The sequence below is a fragment of the Ranitomeya imitator genome, chromosome 10 (assembly GCF_032444005.1).
Source record: "Ranitomeya imitator isolate aRanImi1 chromosome 10, aRanImi1.pri, whole genome shotgun sequence".
NCBI lineage: Eukaryota > Metazoa > Chordata > Amphibia > Anura > Dendrobatidae > Ranitomeya > Ranitomeya imitator.
Window position 1 is genome coordinate 34060161 of NC_091291.1, and position 21272 is coordinate 34081432.

A 21272-nucleotide genomic window follows, 5' to 3' on the forward strand; every position below is an offset into this window, starting at 1 on the left:
ACGGCTGCCTCTAGTGTGGTTGGAGAGGATTAGGGATTGCGGTCAGCAGAGTTCCCATGTCTCAGAGCTCGTTCTATGTTTTTGGGTTATTGTCAGGTCACTGTATGTGCTCTGTCTTCTATGTCCATTGTAGTACTGAATTACCTAATCATAACACCACTGCCCCTGCATATGGTCTCACAATGGTTGCGAGGATCTCATCCCGGGAACTAACGGCAATCAGGCTACCTCTGGATAACATATAGAGGGCTGTGTGGCCCTCCAAAGAAATACCTCCCCACACCATTACTAACCCACTGCCAAACCGGTCATGCAGAGGATGTTGCAGGCAGCAGATCGCTCTCCACGGCGCCTCCAGACTCTCTCACGTCTGTCATGTGCTCAGTGTGAACCTGCTTTCATCTGTGAAGAGCACAGGGTGCAAGGGTCGAATCTGCCAATCTTGGTGTTCTCTGGCAAATGCCAATCGCCCTGCACGATGTTGGACTGTAAGCACAGCACCCGCTTGTGGACGTCGGTCACTCATACCAATCTCATGGAGTCTGTTTCTGACAGTTTGAATGGACACATGAATGTTAGTGGCCTGCTGGAGTTCATTTTGCAGAGCTCTGGCACTGCTCATCCTGTTCCTCCTTGCACAAAGGAGGAGATAGCAGTCCAGCTGCTGGGTTGTTGCCCTCCTACGACCCCCTCCACGTCTTCTGGTATACTGGTTTGTCTCATGGTTTCTGCTCAATGCTCTGGACACTGTGCTAACAGACATAGCTACCCTTCTTGCAACAGCTTGCAGAAATGTGCCATCCTGGATGAGCTGCACTACTTGAGCAACTTCTGTGGGTTGTAGACACCACCTCCTGCTACTGTACAGTACCTCTAGGGGTGAGAGCAATGACAAAAATGCAAAAGTGATCAAAATAACAGCCAAAAAGGATGAGAACAGAGAAATGGTCTGTGGCCATCACCTGCAGAACCACTCCTTTATAGGTATTGCCTATTCCATTTGCACAACAGCACTAGAAATTGATTCACAATAAGTGTTGCTTCATAACTGGACAGGTTGATTTCACAGAAGTGTGATTGACTTGGATTTACATTGTGTTGCTTAAGTGTTCCCTTTCTTTTTTGAGCAGTATATATCTCGACTGGCGACTGAATAGATGAACGATCTCTAGGAAGATTGATCTTGTGCAAATCTAGATAGGTCCACCAGGGTCTTCTCCAACATTGCCTTGCTGGTCTCCTCTTCACCTTGCTCCTTCTATTGTTCTCACCATGATCTCCTTCTCCAGTGATTGCTCTCTCCATATGATGTGTCCAAAGAAGGCAAGTTGTAGCTTGATGATCCTTGCTTCGAGTGACATGTCTAGCTTGATTTGTTCCCAAATTAATTTATTTGTTCATCCTGACAGCACCAAATTTTGAAGTTGTCTATTCTTCTTCTGTCTTGTTTCTTTATCATCCAGATTTTGCATCCAAATGTTACTGCAATCACTTGGAGAAGGATATCATGGTCCGAAGAATAGGAGGCAAAGAGGAAGACAAGCAACCCAATTGCTTGATACTGTCAAGATAACGGAGAAGACCCTGGTGGACCTACCTAGGCTTACACAAGATCAGTCCTCCTACACATCATTCATCCATCAAGTAGTTATGGCTTGAGACCAAGCAGAAGGCAGTCAAAATAAAAAATGTTACCATAGAAGAGACCAAACTATGTACAAGCTGTGTCTTTGTTGCCAGTGAAATATTCATCAATTAGAAGACCTTGTCCAGTCATTTCCTTGCTGATTTGCTCATAGCTCTTCTCCTATAACCATATGGCTACACATAATGTGCATAGAAGAACTTTTCGATAAAGAGTACATACCCACTGCATCCTACAGGGTTAGATGTATTTCTTGATGACACCTCCCCTCTACTGCATATCATATATATGCAGGTATTAGCATGTTGTTGGTTTCCTAAGGTTTGAGGACAATTGTGGCTAATTCCTGCCAATTTTTTTTGAAATAGCAATTTGTCCTTGCCTCACCACTAAGATTACACTCTTGAAAGATGACAAAGCTGGGCATTGAGGTGGCAATTACAAGACTCCTTGATTAGCATAAGCATGTAATTTATCGTATTAGGGGGAATATTGGGAGCTTCAGTTGTGAAGGAGTCTTTTGCAATGGGTAAGGGTCAATATATGGGCCCTTTGAGTGCAAAAGTTTATTATAATGCATAATTTCACCTTCTTTGAAGGTGTAAATGGCTCCCCTTAACTCTTGGGCCCTTGCGTAGCTACACAGGTTGCACCAATTGTATGTACTTCCCTGGTGAGGTGATGCACTGTGTGCGTCTATACAGACCTCAAAAATAATAGAGCATATGAACAGAATTAGAATTAGATTTTTATCTAAAGCGGGTCTACTTGAGTCATTATGGACCTGGAAATTTTACTGATTGTATTATATCCATGGTCTCAAACAAGCCGCTATCCACTGAGGCAACACAGTTTTGCTGTTGTTTTATTCCACTTCTCACCTGAGTGTTCCGGTTTTTACATCTTTTAAATACGTCATACTCTTCCAGAGATATGGACTTTTCTTAGTGAAAACTTTAATGGTTAGTTGCAAGGGGGATGGCTTACCGGATCCTCTGGGGTGTGTCTTTAGGCTGCTCTGTTTTATTACCCAGTGAGCAATGCCTTCTTGCTCATATCTCCGGAAACGTATGGGGCATTTGCAAAAAACAAAAACCGGAATACTCAGGTGAGAAGCAGGAATAATGTAAGATAACAAACTGTCCACTTTTGACCTGGTGACTGGTCCTATTTAAATATTTCTTGGCCTTTAACTCATTCAGACTTTTCATATTCTTAGGACATAAGTAAGAGATTTCTGGCCACCACTTATCTTCATACGGAAATAACTTCCATGCTCGGTCAATCTAAATACGGAAGGATATGGAGTTGGGACAATCTTTTATTCAATACCTAGCTTTGGACCAACCTTGATTATTGAAATGATCCAAACCCAAGTACCGTATTAACTAATTTATTCAAATTCTGCTAGCATCTTCTGGTGAATCACCATTTTTGAGACCAAAACCTAACAGATGTGGATAAGGAAAGATCAGGGTCTTTGAATATCCACTAATTCATTGGATACGCTAGGTCGGTTTCAGACTTTTGGCTGGAGACAAATGCATTTAGACAAGCAAACAATACTTTTTGAGTCAGCTACTTAGTATATGACTGTGTTTCCCAAATGATATCTTCAAGTACCCACAACAGGTCAATGAGGATTGGGAAGAGTATTCGGTATCGGTGTCAATACATCTATAGCTAGCACAGGTGCTCGCTCTATGGGATATCCTTAAAATTTGACCGGTTGCAAGCGCTTGAGGAGTGCAGGTGCAAAACACTGGTATAGGGCGCCGATCTTTTGGCTGAAGCTGAAAGAAACTTTGTGTGAACGAGCAATTGTTCTTGGATTGGCAGATTTCCCTCAAATATCTATGGCCAGTTTATCTGCCTATTGGGATAAACAGTATGTGATCATGTCATTTTTTTTTCCAGTTACATTTCAAGGGTCAAAAAAGTGGTTGGATCGGTTCTCGACGCAAGTAATTGAAAGAGTCGAAAATTTAAGTAATTGTATATAAAAGGTTATTCAAGTATCAAAAAAAGTAGGAAAAAAATTTGAGGTTCAAAATTCTTTACTTGTTTTTGTAAATCACTGCATTTTAAAAAGTTTTATTTGCCACAAAAAAAGAGAAGTAATCCCTTTGTAATCTATGCATTTATTTATTAGCGCAGAGCTGAATTGTACAGTCCGTCTTGGAAGGGTTAAGCGAGGCGTGAAGACCAAAGCAGTATCCATAGCAGATGATGATGGTAGAGTGAGCCAAGACAGAACACAAACAAAATTGGATTAGGGCTATTTAAGAAAGGAGAAATTAGAAAAATAAAGAGAATGTTTCTTCCACGCTTCCTTGCTTTGGTCCTGTCTGTCTGAACTGTTGAGTTCGCCCTCAATGGATATTTGCATCTGTTCAAAGGGGCACAGGACAGCAGTCCTAATCCGAGCAAGGGGGAAGAGTAATGACACTGACACGCTTCCCCACCGGCCTCTTTTGTAAACCCCTTCTTTTCTCTCCGGGTCCTGGACAAAACGTTCACTCTAATGAAAACCAGACAGCAACTTAAAAAACTTTTAATTTTCTTTTAAGCGAGGTTTTGTACCTCGACAAGCGTATTTAAGCCTCCTTTCTCCTCTCTCGCCCAGAAATGTCTGGCTGTTCAGTTTGCTTTTTCTCTAAATGGGCTGAAAGTTGTGTTGCCCTCAAAGGTCCATAGGCCAGAGCTATTGAGCTGTGGGGATGCTGAAAAAGTACAGAATTCGTTCTGCCATATTTTTGTGGGATAATAGGCAAAAACGAGGGATGACATCAGAAGAGGAAGAGACAAATGCTGCCCTTGTAGACGTAAATTTCTGTGTGGTAGGTCTTGGTACCACCATTGTCTTACCCTTAAGTAGGTATCCTACAAAGTAGGTCATCCTTTCTTATCTTATGTAATTCTTTCCACAAATTGACGTTAAGGTGTTACATTTTTTCAAGCCTTTTATTTGCCTCATTCGTTGCATTAAAATTAATTTTCTTTTCTGTAGTTATGTAAGGATGGTGGACTGTGCTGTCACATTCCTGCCCCTGAAGGCACCAATCGCTTTGTAATGTGTATTATGCCATGTGTTTTAGTATGTATATTGTGTCATAAGAATTATGTGGTTTTGTACAGTATGTAGTAGTATTGTAAGCAATGTATAATGTCGGATGTGATAATGTAAGGTATTATAGTGTATTATATAGTATAGGGGTAGGCAGACATAATGTTTGGAAGTAGCCCATAATGGGACAGGATTAGTGCTAAGGAAAGTGATAGAGTTCTTGTTAGTTAGATAGGGTTTGGAGAGTAAAGTGAGCAGAGCTACATAGAAGGGTGACACTAAGTGAGAGGAGACTAAGGAAGAGGGATAGTGTGATCCTGAAGAGAAGTGACTGACGAGACAGGAGTCTCTCTCATTGAACTGTAAAACACATGGTCCTGGCCAGCCACACCACCGACTAAATGCGACCTGCACAGGTGTGATGCCCTCACAGTACAAGTATACACACCTAGCCAGGACCTACACTGTTATGTCGTGTGCTACGGCATAGAAGGAGACTAGTGTCTCCGCAGTGGCTACCGGAATGCGGTGCGCTACAGTTACGAATCAGTTTAAAAAAGACATGTTCATCAAGTTTCACTGAGGCAATGGAAAGAACAGAGGGAAGGAACATGATCTAGTCTTCGTCTAAAGAGCTAATCTTTCCCTACTGATCTCAATTTACCTATTTACTTTATGTAGGACTATGGGGAGTGCATTATACTATATGAAGGACTGTGGGTTGTGTTATACTGTATGGAGGACTATTGGGAGTGCATTATACTATATGGAGGATTATGAGGCTCAGTATACTATATGAAGGACTATAGAGCCCATTATACTTTATAGAGGGCTATGTGGGTGCCATTCTAATATTTGGAGCGCTATGTGGGGCCATTTTAATATTTGAAGGGCTATGTGAAAGCATTTATACTTTACGGAGGGCTATGTGGGGCCACTATACTGTATGCAAGAAATTATACAGTGTGAAGGTTTGTGTGGGCTCCATCATCTGTATGGAGGGCTGGTTGGGGGTCATTACACTGTTTGGCTAGTGGGGGTCATTATACAGTGTTGTGAGGTGTGGCACCATTATGCTATATATAGGCCCATTATACTGCATAGAGGGCTATGTGGGGGGTCACAGTTGTGGGATTATACTCTGTTGGGGTCACCATAATTTTGCTGAGGAAGTTGAGTTGGGTCAGTAGGGTACAGAAGGTTCATCATGCTGTGTGTGTGGCGGGTGCTGTGGAGAAATTCACTATGGAGGTATCATACTGTGTTTGGGGGGTACTTTGGTTGGCATTTTGCAATATTGATGCAACGAAAGGGGAATCTAGGGCTTCAGTAGGGGGAAAATTACTTTGTAAGAACTGCAAAGTTGAGATATGCTCTTCTGTGTCCCCGCCAAATATATTTATTTTTTGAGGGGGGGCGGTGGGCAATTATAACTTCTGCTATGGGCCCCATTATTTCTATGTACGAACCTGATCTGCACTGACATTCTAAAATATCAATGCCGAGTAAGTAGCTTACATAAGATTGTGCAGCTGTGGATGCAGGGACACAGCCGGACTACTCACAAAAAATCAGACATGGTTTATTATTATAGAATATTATAGTATCACAAACAGAGCCATTTGAATACACGGTACAGGTGCACCCATGAAAGAATGTGTTGCACCACAGAAACAGGGTATGGGCACAGAAGTAATCGAGCAGAGGAAGATTTTTTCAATATAACCAGCAATATTACAATAATAAAGTGCCAGTGCATAATATCCAAAGCGGCTACAGTCCCCTACTAACACATGGGTATGGGGAAACACATATCCCTCAATTCAAAACCGGTCTCAGACCGCATAGTAAGAAACCCTTCATGCAAGAAGAAGAAGTGTTCCAATTATATATACTTACCCATATCCTTTTTCATAGGTTCACACACTCGCCCCGACGTGCGATTTGCTTTTGGCTTCCTCGGGGGGCCAGTATCACCTTTTTTGTGATTTTTATGCTTCAAGTCATGTATTCTATGCTATTGGGAAGCTTTACAGGGTATTATCCCAAGTAGTTTTTGGATGGTTTCCGAGGACTATTATTATGGTATCTGTATCTGAGATTTTATATTTGATGGTTTATTATCATGCTTTCCATCGCGATCACGGTTCACACAAGCTGAACTAGCACTTATGCATACAGATTAGAAAGCAATAGCGCTGACCATGTTTCTACCTCCGTATCATATGATCACTGGGTGTAGGGAAGGAACAAGAGCTGCTGGGTCCTAGGAGATCCAGTTTGCGCTGCTATGCAGCCAAAGGCTGAATTTCCCTGTAACTGGGGCTAATATACCAGACAAAGCTACAGGGGAAATCAGCAATTAAAAAAACAGTATTAATAAGTTAATATGTCCCTCAAATAATATTTTATTAATATATATATTGTGAGCCCTCGCGGGCAGGGTCCTCTCTCCTTATGTACCAGTCATGACTTGTATTGATTAAGATTATTGTACTTGTTTTTATTATGTATACCCCTCCTCACATGTAAAGCGCCATGGAATAAATAATAAAATATTAGGAGATTCTTGAAGTGTAGCTTCTGAACCAATGCAAAATCTATAAAATGACATACCTACCATGTGTAATTTCTAATACCAATGTCTCCATATGTCTCAAAGGACTTTTTGGGTCCCATTAGACATCAAGACATGGGGACATTGCTACCTCTGCACCCTTATAGCTAAGCAACTGCCCAAAACTGATATTTTTAGTGATACACAGTGATATGAATTCTATTGAGTAATTTTGTAACCAAGTGACCTACCACCGCTGCAATTGGGAAGCTTTGCAACCTGGGACCTACCACGACTTTGAATGGGGCAATTCCAGAAAATTCCATATTGTTGGATTTTTGGTCCAAAACCAAACACAACTTGACTTCCATAGACGTACTGTAGACAAGTTGCACAAATGTTCTCGTTACGACACTTGCTTTTGTGGGACCATTATGACCTTGTAGACCTTTTTAAAATGGACCCTTGCAGACATTTATTTTTAACTTGTCAACATGGCAATTTTTCATTTTTCCCTCCCTTTCTTACAAGAGCCATGACTTTTTCATTTTTCAGTCAACACAGCCATATGAGAGCCTGTTTTTTTGTGGGATGAGTTGTAGTTTTGAATGGCACCTTTCAATTATATGTCCAGAAATGGTAGTGAACAGATAAAAGGCACCTGAAGCCAGTGAGCTGGATTTGCCTGGTGGTGAATTGCCTTCCCCTTGCTTGGAATTCGCCCACTTCTCCCAATATCTGCTGTATGTGTGTTTCAGAAGTCTGCAGGATTTGTAGAAAGTTGGCTCAAGAGCTAAGCCCAAGGGTGGGATTGAGCCAGTTCCCACTGGTTCGGGGGAATCGAACATTAAAATTGCAGCTAGTTCTCCAAGCCGGCAGGATGCAGTGCTTCGATCGGCTCCGAGGGCCATCCCGCTAGTTTCAAATTAATGCATCATCGAATACGCATTCAGTGAACATATTGCAGTGCAGGAAGCCCTTCCTGCACTGCAAGAGTTAAAATAGCCACCAACTCAGCAGCAGCTGACATCAGCATACATGACGCCAGAGTATGATGTCAGACTCACCACCATGCGCCGGAGCGTTGGCACCACAAATAAAGTAGGAAGAAAGAAGCCGATGCTGGACTGTGGACAGGTAAGAAGAACTTTTTATATTTTAAATCATTGCAGAATCAATGCGAGACTTATGGGGCCCAGGATGTGAGATTATATGGAGCACAGGATGTAAGATTATATGGGGGCTCAGGATGTGAGATTATATGAGGACCAGGATAGGAAATTATCAAAATGAGGGTCAAAAATGATGAGAAAGCTGAAAATTTTAATTCCTATTTTGCATGTATGTTCTCTAAGAAAGCAATTGTAACATCAACTAATCTTCACAGTGCCATTGAAGGAATAAAAGAATCCACACTATCCATAAACAGAGAGATGGCGAGGGAACACTTGTCTAATTTAAATGATTTGGAATCTCCTGGTCCAGATGAATTACATCCTAGACTACTGAAAGAGATAGCAGAGGAAATTGCAGGACCAGTAGCCAGAATCTTTGATCAATCCTGGGGAACAGGGGATGTCCCAGGAGATTGGAGAAGGGTAAATTTCCCTATCTTCAAAAAAGCAAAGAAGATGGAGCCAGGAAATTACAGGCCAGTGAGCCTTACTTCTATACCAGGAAAGATATTTGAGCAAATTATTAAACAGCATGTAGGTAAGTACTTGGATAAGAATACAGTAATTAAATAGAGCCAGCTTGAGTTTGTAGCAGACATGTCATGCCAGACTAATCTAGTTTCCTTCTTTGATGGAATCGCTGACTGGGTGGATCAGGGGATATGTGGTAGATATAGTACATCTCGACTTCAGCAAAGCATTTGATAAAGTATCTCATACTATCCTTATTGAAAAATGAAAAAGTATTGGATTGACAAAGGCTATAGTTAAGTGGATTCATAACTGGCTGAGTGATCGTACTGAAAGAGTGGTAATAAATGGTTGCACAATCAATTGGAAGAGTGTTTCAAGTGGGAAACCACAAAGCTATGTTCTGACCCCAGTGTTATTCAACATTTTTATAAATGATCTAGGTAAGGGAACTGAAAGTAATCTAATCAAATTTGCAGACGAGGGATAGCTAATACACGTAAAGACAGAGAAAGGATTCAGAAGGATCTAGATAAGCTTGAACAATGGACAGTGAATAATAGAATGATGTTCAACAGGGAGAAATGCAATATTCTACATGTGGGCAAGAAAAATTACTTCTATAAAATGGGAGGAATAGAACTAAGTAACAGCACATGTGAAAAAGACTTGGGTATGATAATAAATCACAGACTACACACAAGTCAACAGTGTGATGCAGCAGCAAAAAGGCAAATACAGTTCTAGGATGTATTATGAGAAACATAGAGTCTAGATCACATTAAGTAATTATCCTTTCTACTCCTCCTTGGTCAGGCCTCATCTAGAATACTGTGTCAGTTTTGGGTGCCACATTTTAAAAAATACATTGAAAAACTGGAGCAAATTCAGATAAGATCTACCAGGATGGTGAGCGGACTGAAAAGAATGTCATATGAGGAATGGTTGAAGAATCTGGGAATATTATGCTCGCAAAAAAGAAGCTAAGAGGAGCCTTAATAGCTGTCTACAGATATCTGAAGGGATGTCACAGTGTAGAGGGATCATCCTTATTCTCATTTGCACATGGAAACACGAGAAGCAATGGAATGAAACTGAAAGGGAGAAGACAGATTAGATATTAGAAAACACTTTTTGATAGTAAGGGTGATCAATGAGTGGAACAGGCTGCCACGAGAGGTGGTGAGTTCTCCTTCAATGGAAGTCTTCAACAGAGGCTGGACAATTGTCTATCCGTCTGAGATGGTTTAATAAATCCTGCATTGAGCAGGGGGTTGGACACGATGACTCTTGAGGTCCCTTCCAACTCTAACATTGTATGACTCTATGGTGCCTACGATGGAAGATTATATAGGGCCCAGGATGGGAGATTATATGGAGCCAAGCATGGGAAAATATATGGGGCCCAGAATGAGAGATTATATGGCACCCAGGATGGGAGATTATATGGCACCCAGGATGGGAAATTATATAGGGCCCAGAATGGGAGATTATTTTGGGCCAAGGATGGGAGATTAAAAAGGGCCCAGAATGGGATATTATATGGCACCTGGGATGGGAGATTATTTGGGGCCTAGGATGGGAGATTATATAGGGCCCATGATGGGACATTGCATGGGGCCCAAGATGGGGCATTGTATGGGGCCCAAGAAGGGACATAAGTACAGGAAGAGGTTCAGGATAGGGGACATTATTACAACAAGGGGCCCAGGATTTGTGGTCAGGAGGCAATTAGGCTTTACATGGAGGTAAATGCAGGGCAAGAATTGGAAAGCGCTTTTACTTTTAGCTCATGTTAGTTGTATTTTGTAGTTGAGGAAAGTGTGCAAGGAAATGGGTGTGGCTTTAAAATGGGCATAGTTTATGAACAAAAACTGGGAAGCAGTTGTTAAGAATTTGAATCCCACTCCTGGCTAAGCCTGCTCCATAAACTCAACAGGTGCTGGCTGTTTTACACAGCAGATGCCTTCCAGTACCTTCTGTGATGGAAGCTAGCCCTGATCGCAGAAATGTAACCCCTTGATACTGTGTTGAACAACGACCGTCCATGACATCTAGGCGGTTAGATGGGGGTGCCCTTTGCCACACCCATTGGGGAGCCATGGCAGGACCCCAATTCAAATTTTTGCTATAGGGTACCTGAATTTGTATTTCTATCTATGTATATAAAAAAGGATTGTTATCTGAAAGGGCAAGTACCAAGGGTGGTTTGTGGTCTATAATTATAGATGTTCACAGGAACTGCAGACACAAAACGACATAATAATTATTTTTCTTTTCACTAAGCTGTAAATTTTGGACATTTAGTTTCTGAACATCCTAAATTAAGCTCCTGCTCTTCTATAAAAATTTTCAGGCTGTTGAACACTGGTGGGTTGAGAGAAATTCTCACTTCAGAAGAAAAGTTTAGGAAACATATTGTGCATCAATCTTCCGGAGGTGAAAAGCAGTGGACACTTTGCATATGCTCCACAATGTGTTCCCAGGACCAAACTATTGGCCTTAGCCAGTTACCAAAGATTGACCCGGCAATGCATAAAATTGTGAGCGAGTAGGAGGCCATTTCTGATCTTATTGACAGCAGATGGGCCTCTTTGGGAGCATGGAAGGACAACAGCCTTCAGGAAAGACAGTAATAACTTGTAGAAGGTAGAATGGGGGGAGACTGCTTTGTTCTGAAGTGTGTCAGAGGCATAGAAAATCCCAGCTACTTAATTTGGCCAAGGAGTGACAACCCCATATATCATGCAATGGGAGGGAATTCAGGCAGCACTTATTGTAAAAGGTACAGAGGGGGATGGGATGTCACAGAAGGCGTAATACAATGGGATCTCTTACACTGGGATGGCATGAAGCCTGACAGCACCCCTGCTTTGTTATGTAGAGCACCACTTTAGCACTGAGGCCCAGTCACAAAGGACCACATTTGGATGTCCTTTTGTTTAAGTTTAATGGTTAAAGCCTTTGCATTTCTTCCTTGTCTTTCTTGGCTTCTGATAGTTTTAGCCATTGTTCTGACACAGCTTCTCAGATCTGGGCAGTCATAAATACCTTTTCGCATTTCAGTTTGCGGTTACCTGGAACGTCTTAATTGACATTAATTAGAAACCTAAGATCTTATTAAGACGTCACTTTCATGCCTGTGTCCTTTGCCAGTTTTGCACCGATAGAAAACATACCCATGATAGTTTATAGAGCCGTTCACATGTCCGTGTTTTTTAGCAGATCAAGTGTCTGCCAAAACAACAACAACAAAAAAATGTAGACCTGTCCATTTTTGATCCAAGTTATGGCTCAAACTCGCCCATTCAAATCAACAAGTCCATGAATAAATAAGACTCCACATGGACAACATCCAGGTTTCATTCATATGCCATCTATTTTTTTTTACTTCTTAGGAAGTAGAATTTTGTATTTTTAAAATTTTTTCAGAAACTAGAAAAAATAGATGACACACTGTAGGTAAAAAATGGATACACGTACCAAAAATGGATGAACATTGAATCTAGGAAGAGTTTGGTTCATTTTTTAATATCTACAATGAAAGGATGTGTGAATGATGCTTAAAGCTGCCCATAGATATTAGACTAATATCTACCGGTACTAATATGCTACCGGTATGGCCAACAGTCCAATGTGAATGAGGGCATGGGCCAACTGATTGTCGAGGGAGACAGTGATCAGGCATGGGTGATTTCAGCGGCAACCTTTCGTAGGGAACACAGGAGCGATCTGCTGAACGAAGGTTGCCACCAGTGATGAGCGAGTGTGCTCATTACTCGAGTTTTCCGAGCATGCTCAAGTGTTCTCCGAGCATCTTGGGCATGCTCGTAGATTATGTTTGTGTCCCCGCAGTTGCATGATTTACGGCTGTTAGACAACCTGTACACATGCAGAGATCGCCTGTTCTTTAAGGAATCCCCACATGTATTCGGACTGTCTAGCAGCTGCAAATCATGCAGCTGAGGGGACTCAAACACAATATACGAGCACACCCAAGATACTCGGAGAAAACCCAAGCATGCTCGGAAATCTCGAGTAATGAGCACACTCTTTCATCACTAGTTGCCACTAGAGGCAGTGAGTGCTCCTTCAATGGAAGTCTTCAAACCGAGGCGGGACAGACATCTGTCTGAGATGGTTTAGTGAATCCTGCTTGAGCAGGGGGTTGGACACGATGACCCAGGAGGTCCCTTCCAACTCTAACATTCTATGATACTGTATGTAGGAAAGATGCCCAAGATGGTTGTTGGCCAAAAGAGCCATTCAAGTGGCATTCGTTCTACTGGTGTTCAAGTGACATGGTTACGTCACACGAGCCCCGCGCCCAATCAGCTCCGGCTTCACTGTCCCCGCCTTGGGTCAAATCGAACATCAACAGGAAGTCAGGGCTGCAGATGTTTAATTCTTCCGAAATTGGGGACAGTAAAGTCAGAGCTGATTGGGCGCAGGACTCACAATGTAACAAAATCATATGAGCCCCGGGAACGCGAGTGTCAACATAGCTAGATCAGCGCCGGCATGGGAAGAGACTATAAGTGTTTTTATTTTAACTGGGGCAAACACTCAGATTGAGAACAGGTTGTCCAAGATGTGAACACAGCCAAGGTCCCGCAATCAGTATTTGTTTTGAAAACTTCCTGTTTGCTTAGTTAATTAACTTTGATACCAAATTTATGGGTAAAGTCAATGAAGTTTTTTAAAAAAAAATTCACAACAAAAATTGACTGATGCTGCAGATTTGATTACATTTTTTTTTATCTGGATTTTTTTTAAAGAATTCCACAATGAATCAGTCTCAGTTGCATTTGATAAAATCCCCATAAATTAATAAACTCCACTGGGCTCTGTCGGTATCTGATCCAACACTGTGTTGTGGTTTCCACTTGGTATAAAATCTAAAATTCACTAATGTGGATGTTGTAGAAAGAAAAATATTTTTTTCATAATCACCTTGAAGAGAATAGAATAGCGAGTTACTATTATTAATATATATTTATATTTTGTATTACTTTTATTTTTGTATTATTATTTTGTATTTATCGTTAGTTTTTATTTTTTTCAAAAAGATATTATTGAAAGATTTTGAAAAATGTAATAATAATAATGGAAATCCATGATAAATTTAATTTCATTTGTATTTTTTTTTAAGTTCTATTTTCTGTTTGTAATATTTATTTTTTATTTTTTGTCCTTTTTATTTTTTTTTTAATTCAATATTTTACAAAGCACAATATGGTTGTCATGACTTTTGACTTTTCATACTGATCAAAGGCTAAAATTGTCCAGAGAGTATTGCCTAGTCCGCCGCCCCATTATAGGCTAATTTTCCTGCCGTGCTCCAGACGGAGTATTCTTCTCATCATAATATGAAAAATTAGGATATTCTATGGGTGGCAATGCAATAATACATACCCACAAAGGGGTCTTAAAAAAAGAATATATAATTGCCCAATATTAGATCCGGGGAGATAAAGGTTAGGGTCATTATTAGGGGCCTTGTTTATGTGGCACTTTTTTATTACATGCATTTTTTTATTTATTCTGACCCCAAAAAAAAAATAATAATAATAATAATTTTTTTATTTTCTGCATTTATTCACTTTAATTATAACTAAAAAAATAAATTACTTTAAAATTAATTCACCTAAAATAGTACAGAGTAAATCGTTAAAAGTAAGAGTATACATAAATGCATTATATATATATATATATATATATATATTAATACAATTTTAACAGAAAAGGTTAATAAGTGTCTTTGGGACATGGCGTTCCATCTCCTTGTTTTGCATGTTGGTGATTTGGTGTTTGGTTCAAAGCCAAAATGAAAAGTCTAAAATGGCATATCTAAAACACAAAGTCAGGCAAAACAAGTTCAAACTTGCAGAACAAAGAATAAATTAAAATATATACGGTGTATATATAACAAAAAATATATACTGTATATACAGTAAATAATAATATATAGTAAATAATAATATATAATAAAAAATATATGTAGTAGAAAACAATATATATATATGCATATGGTATATTTTTCTAAACTAAAATTGTATATATGTATATAAATTATGTTTTTACTATATACATACAGTGCCTACAAGTAGTATTCAGCCCCCTGCAGATTTAGCAGGTTTACACATTTGGAATTAACTTGGCATTGTGACATTTGGACTGTAGATCAGCCTGGAAGTGTGAAATGCACTGCAGCAAAAAAGAATGTTATTTCTTTGTTTATTTTTTTTTAAATTGTGAAAAGTCTTTTCAGAGGGTCATTTATTATTCAACCCCTCAACCCACCAGAATTCTGTTTGGTTCCCCTAAAGTATTAAGAAGTAGTTCAGGCACAAAGAACAATGAGCTTCACATGTTTGGATTAATTATCTCTTTTTCCAGCCTTTTCTGACTATTTAAGACCCTCCCCAAACTTGTGAACAGCACTCATACATGGTCAACATGGGAAAGACAAAGGAGCATTCCAAGGCCATCAGAGACAAGATCGTTGAGGGTCACAAGGCTGGCAAGGGGTACAAAACCCTTTCCAAGGAGTTGGGCCTACCTGTCTCCACTGTTGGGAGCATCATCCGGAAGTGGAAGCCTTATGGAACTACTGTTAGCCTTCCACGGACTGGACAGCCTTTGAAAGTTTCCTCCCGTGCCGAGGCCAGGCTTGTCCAAAGAGTCAAGGCTAACCCAAGGACAACAAGGAAGGAGCTCCGGGAAGATCTCATGGCAGTGGGGACATTGGTTTCAGTCAATACCATAAGTAACGTGCTCCACCGCAATGGTCTCCGTTCCAGACGAGCCCGTAAGGGGCCTTTACTTTCAAAGCGTCATGTCAAGGCTCGTCTACAGTTTGCTCATGATCACTTGGAGGACTCTGAGACTGACTGGTTCAAGGTTCTCTGGTCTGATGAGACCAAGATCGAGATCTTTGGTGCCAACCACACACGTGACGTTTGGAGACTGGATGGCACTGCATACGACCCCAAGAATACCATTCCTATAGTCAAGCATGGTGGTGGCAGCATCATGCTGTGGGGCTGTTTCTCAGCCAAGGGGCCTGGCCATCTGGTCCGCATCCATGGGAAGATGGATAGCACGGCCTACCTGGAGATTTTGGCCAAGAATCTCCGCTCCTGCATCAAGGATCTTAAGATGGGTCATCATTTCATCTTCCAACAAGACAACGACCCAAAGCACACAGCCAAGAAAACCAAGGCCTGGTTCAAGAGGCAAAAAATCAAGGTGTTGCAGTGGCCTAGTCAGTCTCCTGACCTTAACCCAATTGAAAACTTGTGGAAGGAGCTCAAGATTAAAGTCCACATGAGACACCCAAAGAACCTAGATAACTTGGAGAAGATCTGCATGGAGGAGTGGGCCAAGATAACTCCAGAGACCTGTGCCGGCCTGATCAGGTCTTATAAAAGACGATTATTAGCTGTAATTGCAAACAAAGGTTATTCCACAAAATATTAAACCTAGGGGTTGAATAATAATTGACCCACACTTTTATGTTTAAAATTTATAAAAATTTAACTGAGCAACAAAACTTTTTGGTTTGTAAGATTTATGCATCTGTTAATAAATCCTGCTCTTGTTTGAAGTTTGAAGGCTCTAACTTATTTGCATCTTATTAAACCTGCTAAATCTGCAGGGGGTTGAATACTACTTGTAGGCATTGTATGTATATATATATATATATATATATATATATATATATATATATATATATATATTATTTACTACATAAGTATTTTTATTTTATTACTGTATATATTTTTTTTTCTTTAGTCTTTATTATTTTAGTGTATATATATATATATATATATATATATATATATATATTTACAATACACTTTTTCCTATAATATATATTTATGTATATAAGGAAACTGTTAGGTGGATTCAGAACTGGCTTAGTGATCGGCCCCAAAGAGTGGTCGTAAATGGCTGCACATCCTCTGTCCTGGACCCTGTATTGTTCAACATTTTTATCAATGATTTAGATGAAGGAATTGAGGGTACACTGATTAAATTTGCTGATGACAGAAAGCTAGGAGGGATAGCTAATACTAGAAAAGAGAGAGGATTCAAAAAGATATAAATAAACTGGAGCAGTGGGTAGCAACAAACAGAATAGTTTTTAACAGGGAAAAATGCAAAGTACTACATCTGGGCAATAAAAATGAAAAAAGCATATACAGAATGGGGGGAATGGGGCTAAGTGACAGCACATGTGAAAAAGACTTGGGTATACTAATAGATCACAGACTGAACATGAGTCAACAGTGTGATGCAGCAGCAAAAAAAGGCAAATGCAATTCTGGGATGTATTAACAGAAGCATACAGTCTAGATCACGTGAAGTCATTATTGCCCTCTACTCCTCTTTGGTCAAGACCACACCTGGAATACTGTGTCCAGTTTTGGGCACCACATTTTAAAAAAGACATCAACAAACTGGAGCAAGTTCAGAGAAGAGCGACCAGAATGGTGACCGGTCTGCAAACCATGTCCTATGAGGAACGGTTACAGGATTTGGGAATGTTTAGTTTGTAAAAAAGAAGACTCAGAGGAGACTGAATAGCTGTCTAGAAATCTCTCAAGGGCTGTCACATTGTAGAAGGATCATCTTTATTCTCATTAGAACAAGGAAAGACTAGAAGCAATGGGATGAAACTGAATGGGAGGAGACACAGATTAGATATTATAAAAAACTGTTTGACAGTTAGGGTGATTAATGAGTGGAACAGGCGGCCATGCGAGGTGGTGAGTTCTCCTTCAATGGAGGTTTTCAAACAGAGGCTGGACAGACATCTGTCTGGGATGATTTAGTGAATCCTGCTTAGAGCAGGGGGTTGGACCAGATGACCCAGGAGGTCCCTTCCAACTCTACCATTCTATGATAGATAGATAGATAGATAGATAGATAGATAGATAGATAGACAGATAGATAGATTCCGTTCTAGAATGTATATATTTATTTTTATTATTTAGTTATTTTTATATAGGGACCTCTGTGTCTTTGGCAGCCATCCGAAATAAAATGTTCTTGGAATAGTCAGTAAAAGAAATAAGCGACGACCCACCAACCCATCATCCAAAAAAAAAAAAAAATCCTAAATCCGGCATATAATTTCTGTCCTTTATCAATTGTCTTCCCTGGATGGAAAATAAAAACACAGCAAATTGCACGCCTGCTGCAAATACGATCAGCGCTGTCGTGCTGGGAGGGGGCTTTAGGAAACAAATGTCTTTTTTCGGAGTCACAGGTGCAGCCACTTGTCCATAAGTGACAGAGAAAAGCCAAAACAGGACAGAAAAGGATGGGAGAAAAGGGGGGCGAAGATAGAGGGAAAACAAAGCTGCAACATGTGAGAGGCAGAGGCGGAAAGAGACAGGAGCGGGGAACATCCGAGACAGCTGTAATGAATAAGAATATAAGAATGGAGGTAGCACAAAGCCTGCGCATATGTCTCCTGTGTGCCGATTGTTCCTGTGTCATCTGCACCCCTGCACTGTACTTATAGCATCAGAAGTGCAGTGTTACAACATAGTCCTGGCCCTTAATGGGATTAATTCACCTGAATGAGCTGAAAAGATCTTGAGCATCAAGGGGGATTAGTGAAATTGCGTTTTGTGCATCAAAAATCATTAAAGAAATCATCCGGGTACATAAAAAAAAATCTCATCCATTCAGCCGTCTATAAGGCCAGTGCATTTGCGACAGAATTTTCTAATAAGAAAATATTTGCCAATACACTTTGTTAAATAATCGGCTATGTTCACACAGGCCGATTTATGCTTGAGTTTTTCCATTATTATTTTTTTATGGAAAAAAATACAGTAAAAGGTAAAACCCAGTTCACATTAAGCTAGCTGCTTACTTACCTTGTTGCAGATTCCCATCAAAATAGCTCTAAAAGGCTACGCGCACAAGAAGGTTTCCTGTTGAGGTTTTTGGAGCGGAAACTGATCGGGAGGATTCCAAATTCTTCTCGAAATGTCAAAAATCCTGAAAATAAAAAAAATAATTTAGAAGTTGACACTCAAAAAAAAAATAGTCAAAAAGACTCATTGCAAGTGAGCAGAAGTTTTTGAAGAGTTTTGCATTTTTTGTGGAGGATTTGAAGAGTTTCAAAAGCTCCTAAAAAAAAGCTCAACCCAAAAAGTGCAGCATTTTTTTTTAAAGAAAAATGACCCTCAAAGAAACAGAAAGCAGCAACGGTGCTTGATTCTTTACCAGATGGACACCAGCGGAGCCCATCAGATCAGGTTGACTATAATGAAGTCTATGGGGCATGGTTGGTGTTGTGTAATGGACGCGCCCTTTAAATGGACCATAACGATAGACTTTTCAACAAGTCGTTTGGTGCTCGTTACCTAAACTGATGAGACAGCGTTCACATATTTTACGCACAAACTTTTTTTTGGGATTTTCACCATGGCTGCAATATGGCCATGGCCTTATAAAAGGCAACGATTAGTGATGAGCCAACATGCTCGGATAAGGCGTTTTCCGAGCATGGTCGGGTGCTAATCGAGCATTTCGTCGGGCTCGAATACTATGCTCAAGTCACGCGACACTCACAACACATGTGGGATTGCCTAATAAACGTGCTCTGAAAACCCGTAAAAGATCTGACATGTTCGTTGTTCGGGTGGATTTTTGCGTTTTGCTGAAGCAGTTTCGTCTAGGAAAAATGTCTTTTTCAGGTGGTTCCTGAAAAACTGCCTGAAAAACCTATCCAAAAATCCATACAAAAGAATTTGTAATATATTTTATTCGCTCCTGGTAAAAACACCAATCGGTTAAAAGAAGTGACCGATCCATTTTTCTGGAGTCTTCTGCTCATAAAACATTCTGTTCTTTACAATGCAAAGCTCAAAAGAAGACTTTTTTTTTGGAGCCTTTTGCCATAGTTTATGCTTTAAAAACACTCCAGCAGTTTCTACATTATTCAAAAAATGACAGTAAAAAAAAACTTCACAAAAAAAACCCGGAAAAACACAAACCAAAAGGGGCTGCAAAATGTTCAGGAAACGACAGAAAAATACAAAACAAAAAGATGCTTCAGGAAAACAAATAACTCTAGAATTTCCCGAAGAGTCTTCAGCTTTGAAAACTCTCCGGACTTTGCATGCACATGGGCGGTTTCTCTTCCAAGAGCACAACAAAAAATAGTTGTTTTTTTTGGCTGCCGCAACATTGCAATAAAATGCAATAAGAGGCAATCAAAACATCGCATCTACCTCAAAATGGTATCGATAAAAGCGTCAGCTCAGAACACAAAAAAATAAGCCCTCACCCAGCCCTAGAGTCCAAAAAATGAAAACATTAACGGCCTTGTAAAATTGCGACACACGCAAATTTTTTCTTTTTTTTATTCTTTACCGGAATTTTTCTTCACCACTTAAATGATAAAAACCTATACATGTTTGGTATCTGCGTACTCGTACCGACTTGTAGAATCATATTGTCAGGCCAGTTTTACCGTATATTGAACATGGTAAATAAGAAAAACAAAAACAATTGTGAAATTGCACTTTTATTTTGCAATTTCAACGCCCTTGGATTTTTTTCTCAATTTCTAATGCATCACATGATAAAATTAATGGGGTCGTGCAAAAGTTCAAATCATCCTGCAAAAAAAAAAAACAAGCCCTCATACCACTAAGGGGATGGAAAAATAAAAGTTACGGCTCTTGGAAGAAGGGGAAAAAAAATAAAAAATAAAAAAATCAGTGCTTTTTTTACGTAGACTATTTGATACATAAATACTATAATGCGATAATGGGTTCTCTGACCGGCTTTCTATGGCGTAGTTGAGAATCTTGTCGACCCGAACCCGGTGGGAGGTTCTTTAGGGATTCTAGGACAAAAGAGGTTTGACCCTTGAGGCTACAGGATAATGGTCAACTCACACTTTTTCGGAGAAAAAAAAAGGATGCGCCTCTGTCCCCTTTACAATACAATGGTCTAATTAGTGGTGAAGCGGTTAAGTATTGTTTGTGGACACTGACCGCTGACCACTGAGCTATTCACAAACTTCCCCAAATGCTGACATCTGGACACACAACGACTGCATTCCTGCTCCCCTCCATATTTTGTGTAGCCACAAGACCTGATCAACCATCCGCTGTGCGTTCTGCTAATTATACCAAATAAAATCATCAGCTTTTGACAAATAATTATACAATCAGTTCATTATCCAGTAATTTGTCCTGATAGAAAAAAATAAATAAGTTTCCATTTTTGAAATTTTCACAATTTTGAAGTTCAGACAAGGGACCAGTGGGGAACATGAGCACAGACAGAAGAGGAAAGGCAGGGGATTAATAAAGGACTATA

At 40.0% G+C, this 21272-nt stretch overlaps 1 long non-coding RNA gene across 1 annotated transcript in view; it reads left to right on the forward strand.

Moving 5' to 3' along the window:
* LOC138651501 (uncharacterized) overlaps positions 1 to 1760 on the forward strand; it is an 85464-nt gene extending 83704 nt beyond the window's left edge. The window contains exon 3 of the long non-coding RNA XR_011315502.1: positions 1464 to 1760. This is a non-coding gene — a long non-coding RNA (uncharacterized lncRNA). The remainder of the gene's footprint in view (positions 1 to 1463) is intronic.
* The last annotated feature ends 19512 nt before the right edge of the window (positions 1761 to 21272 follow it).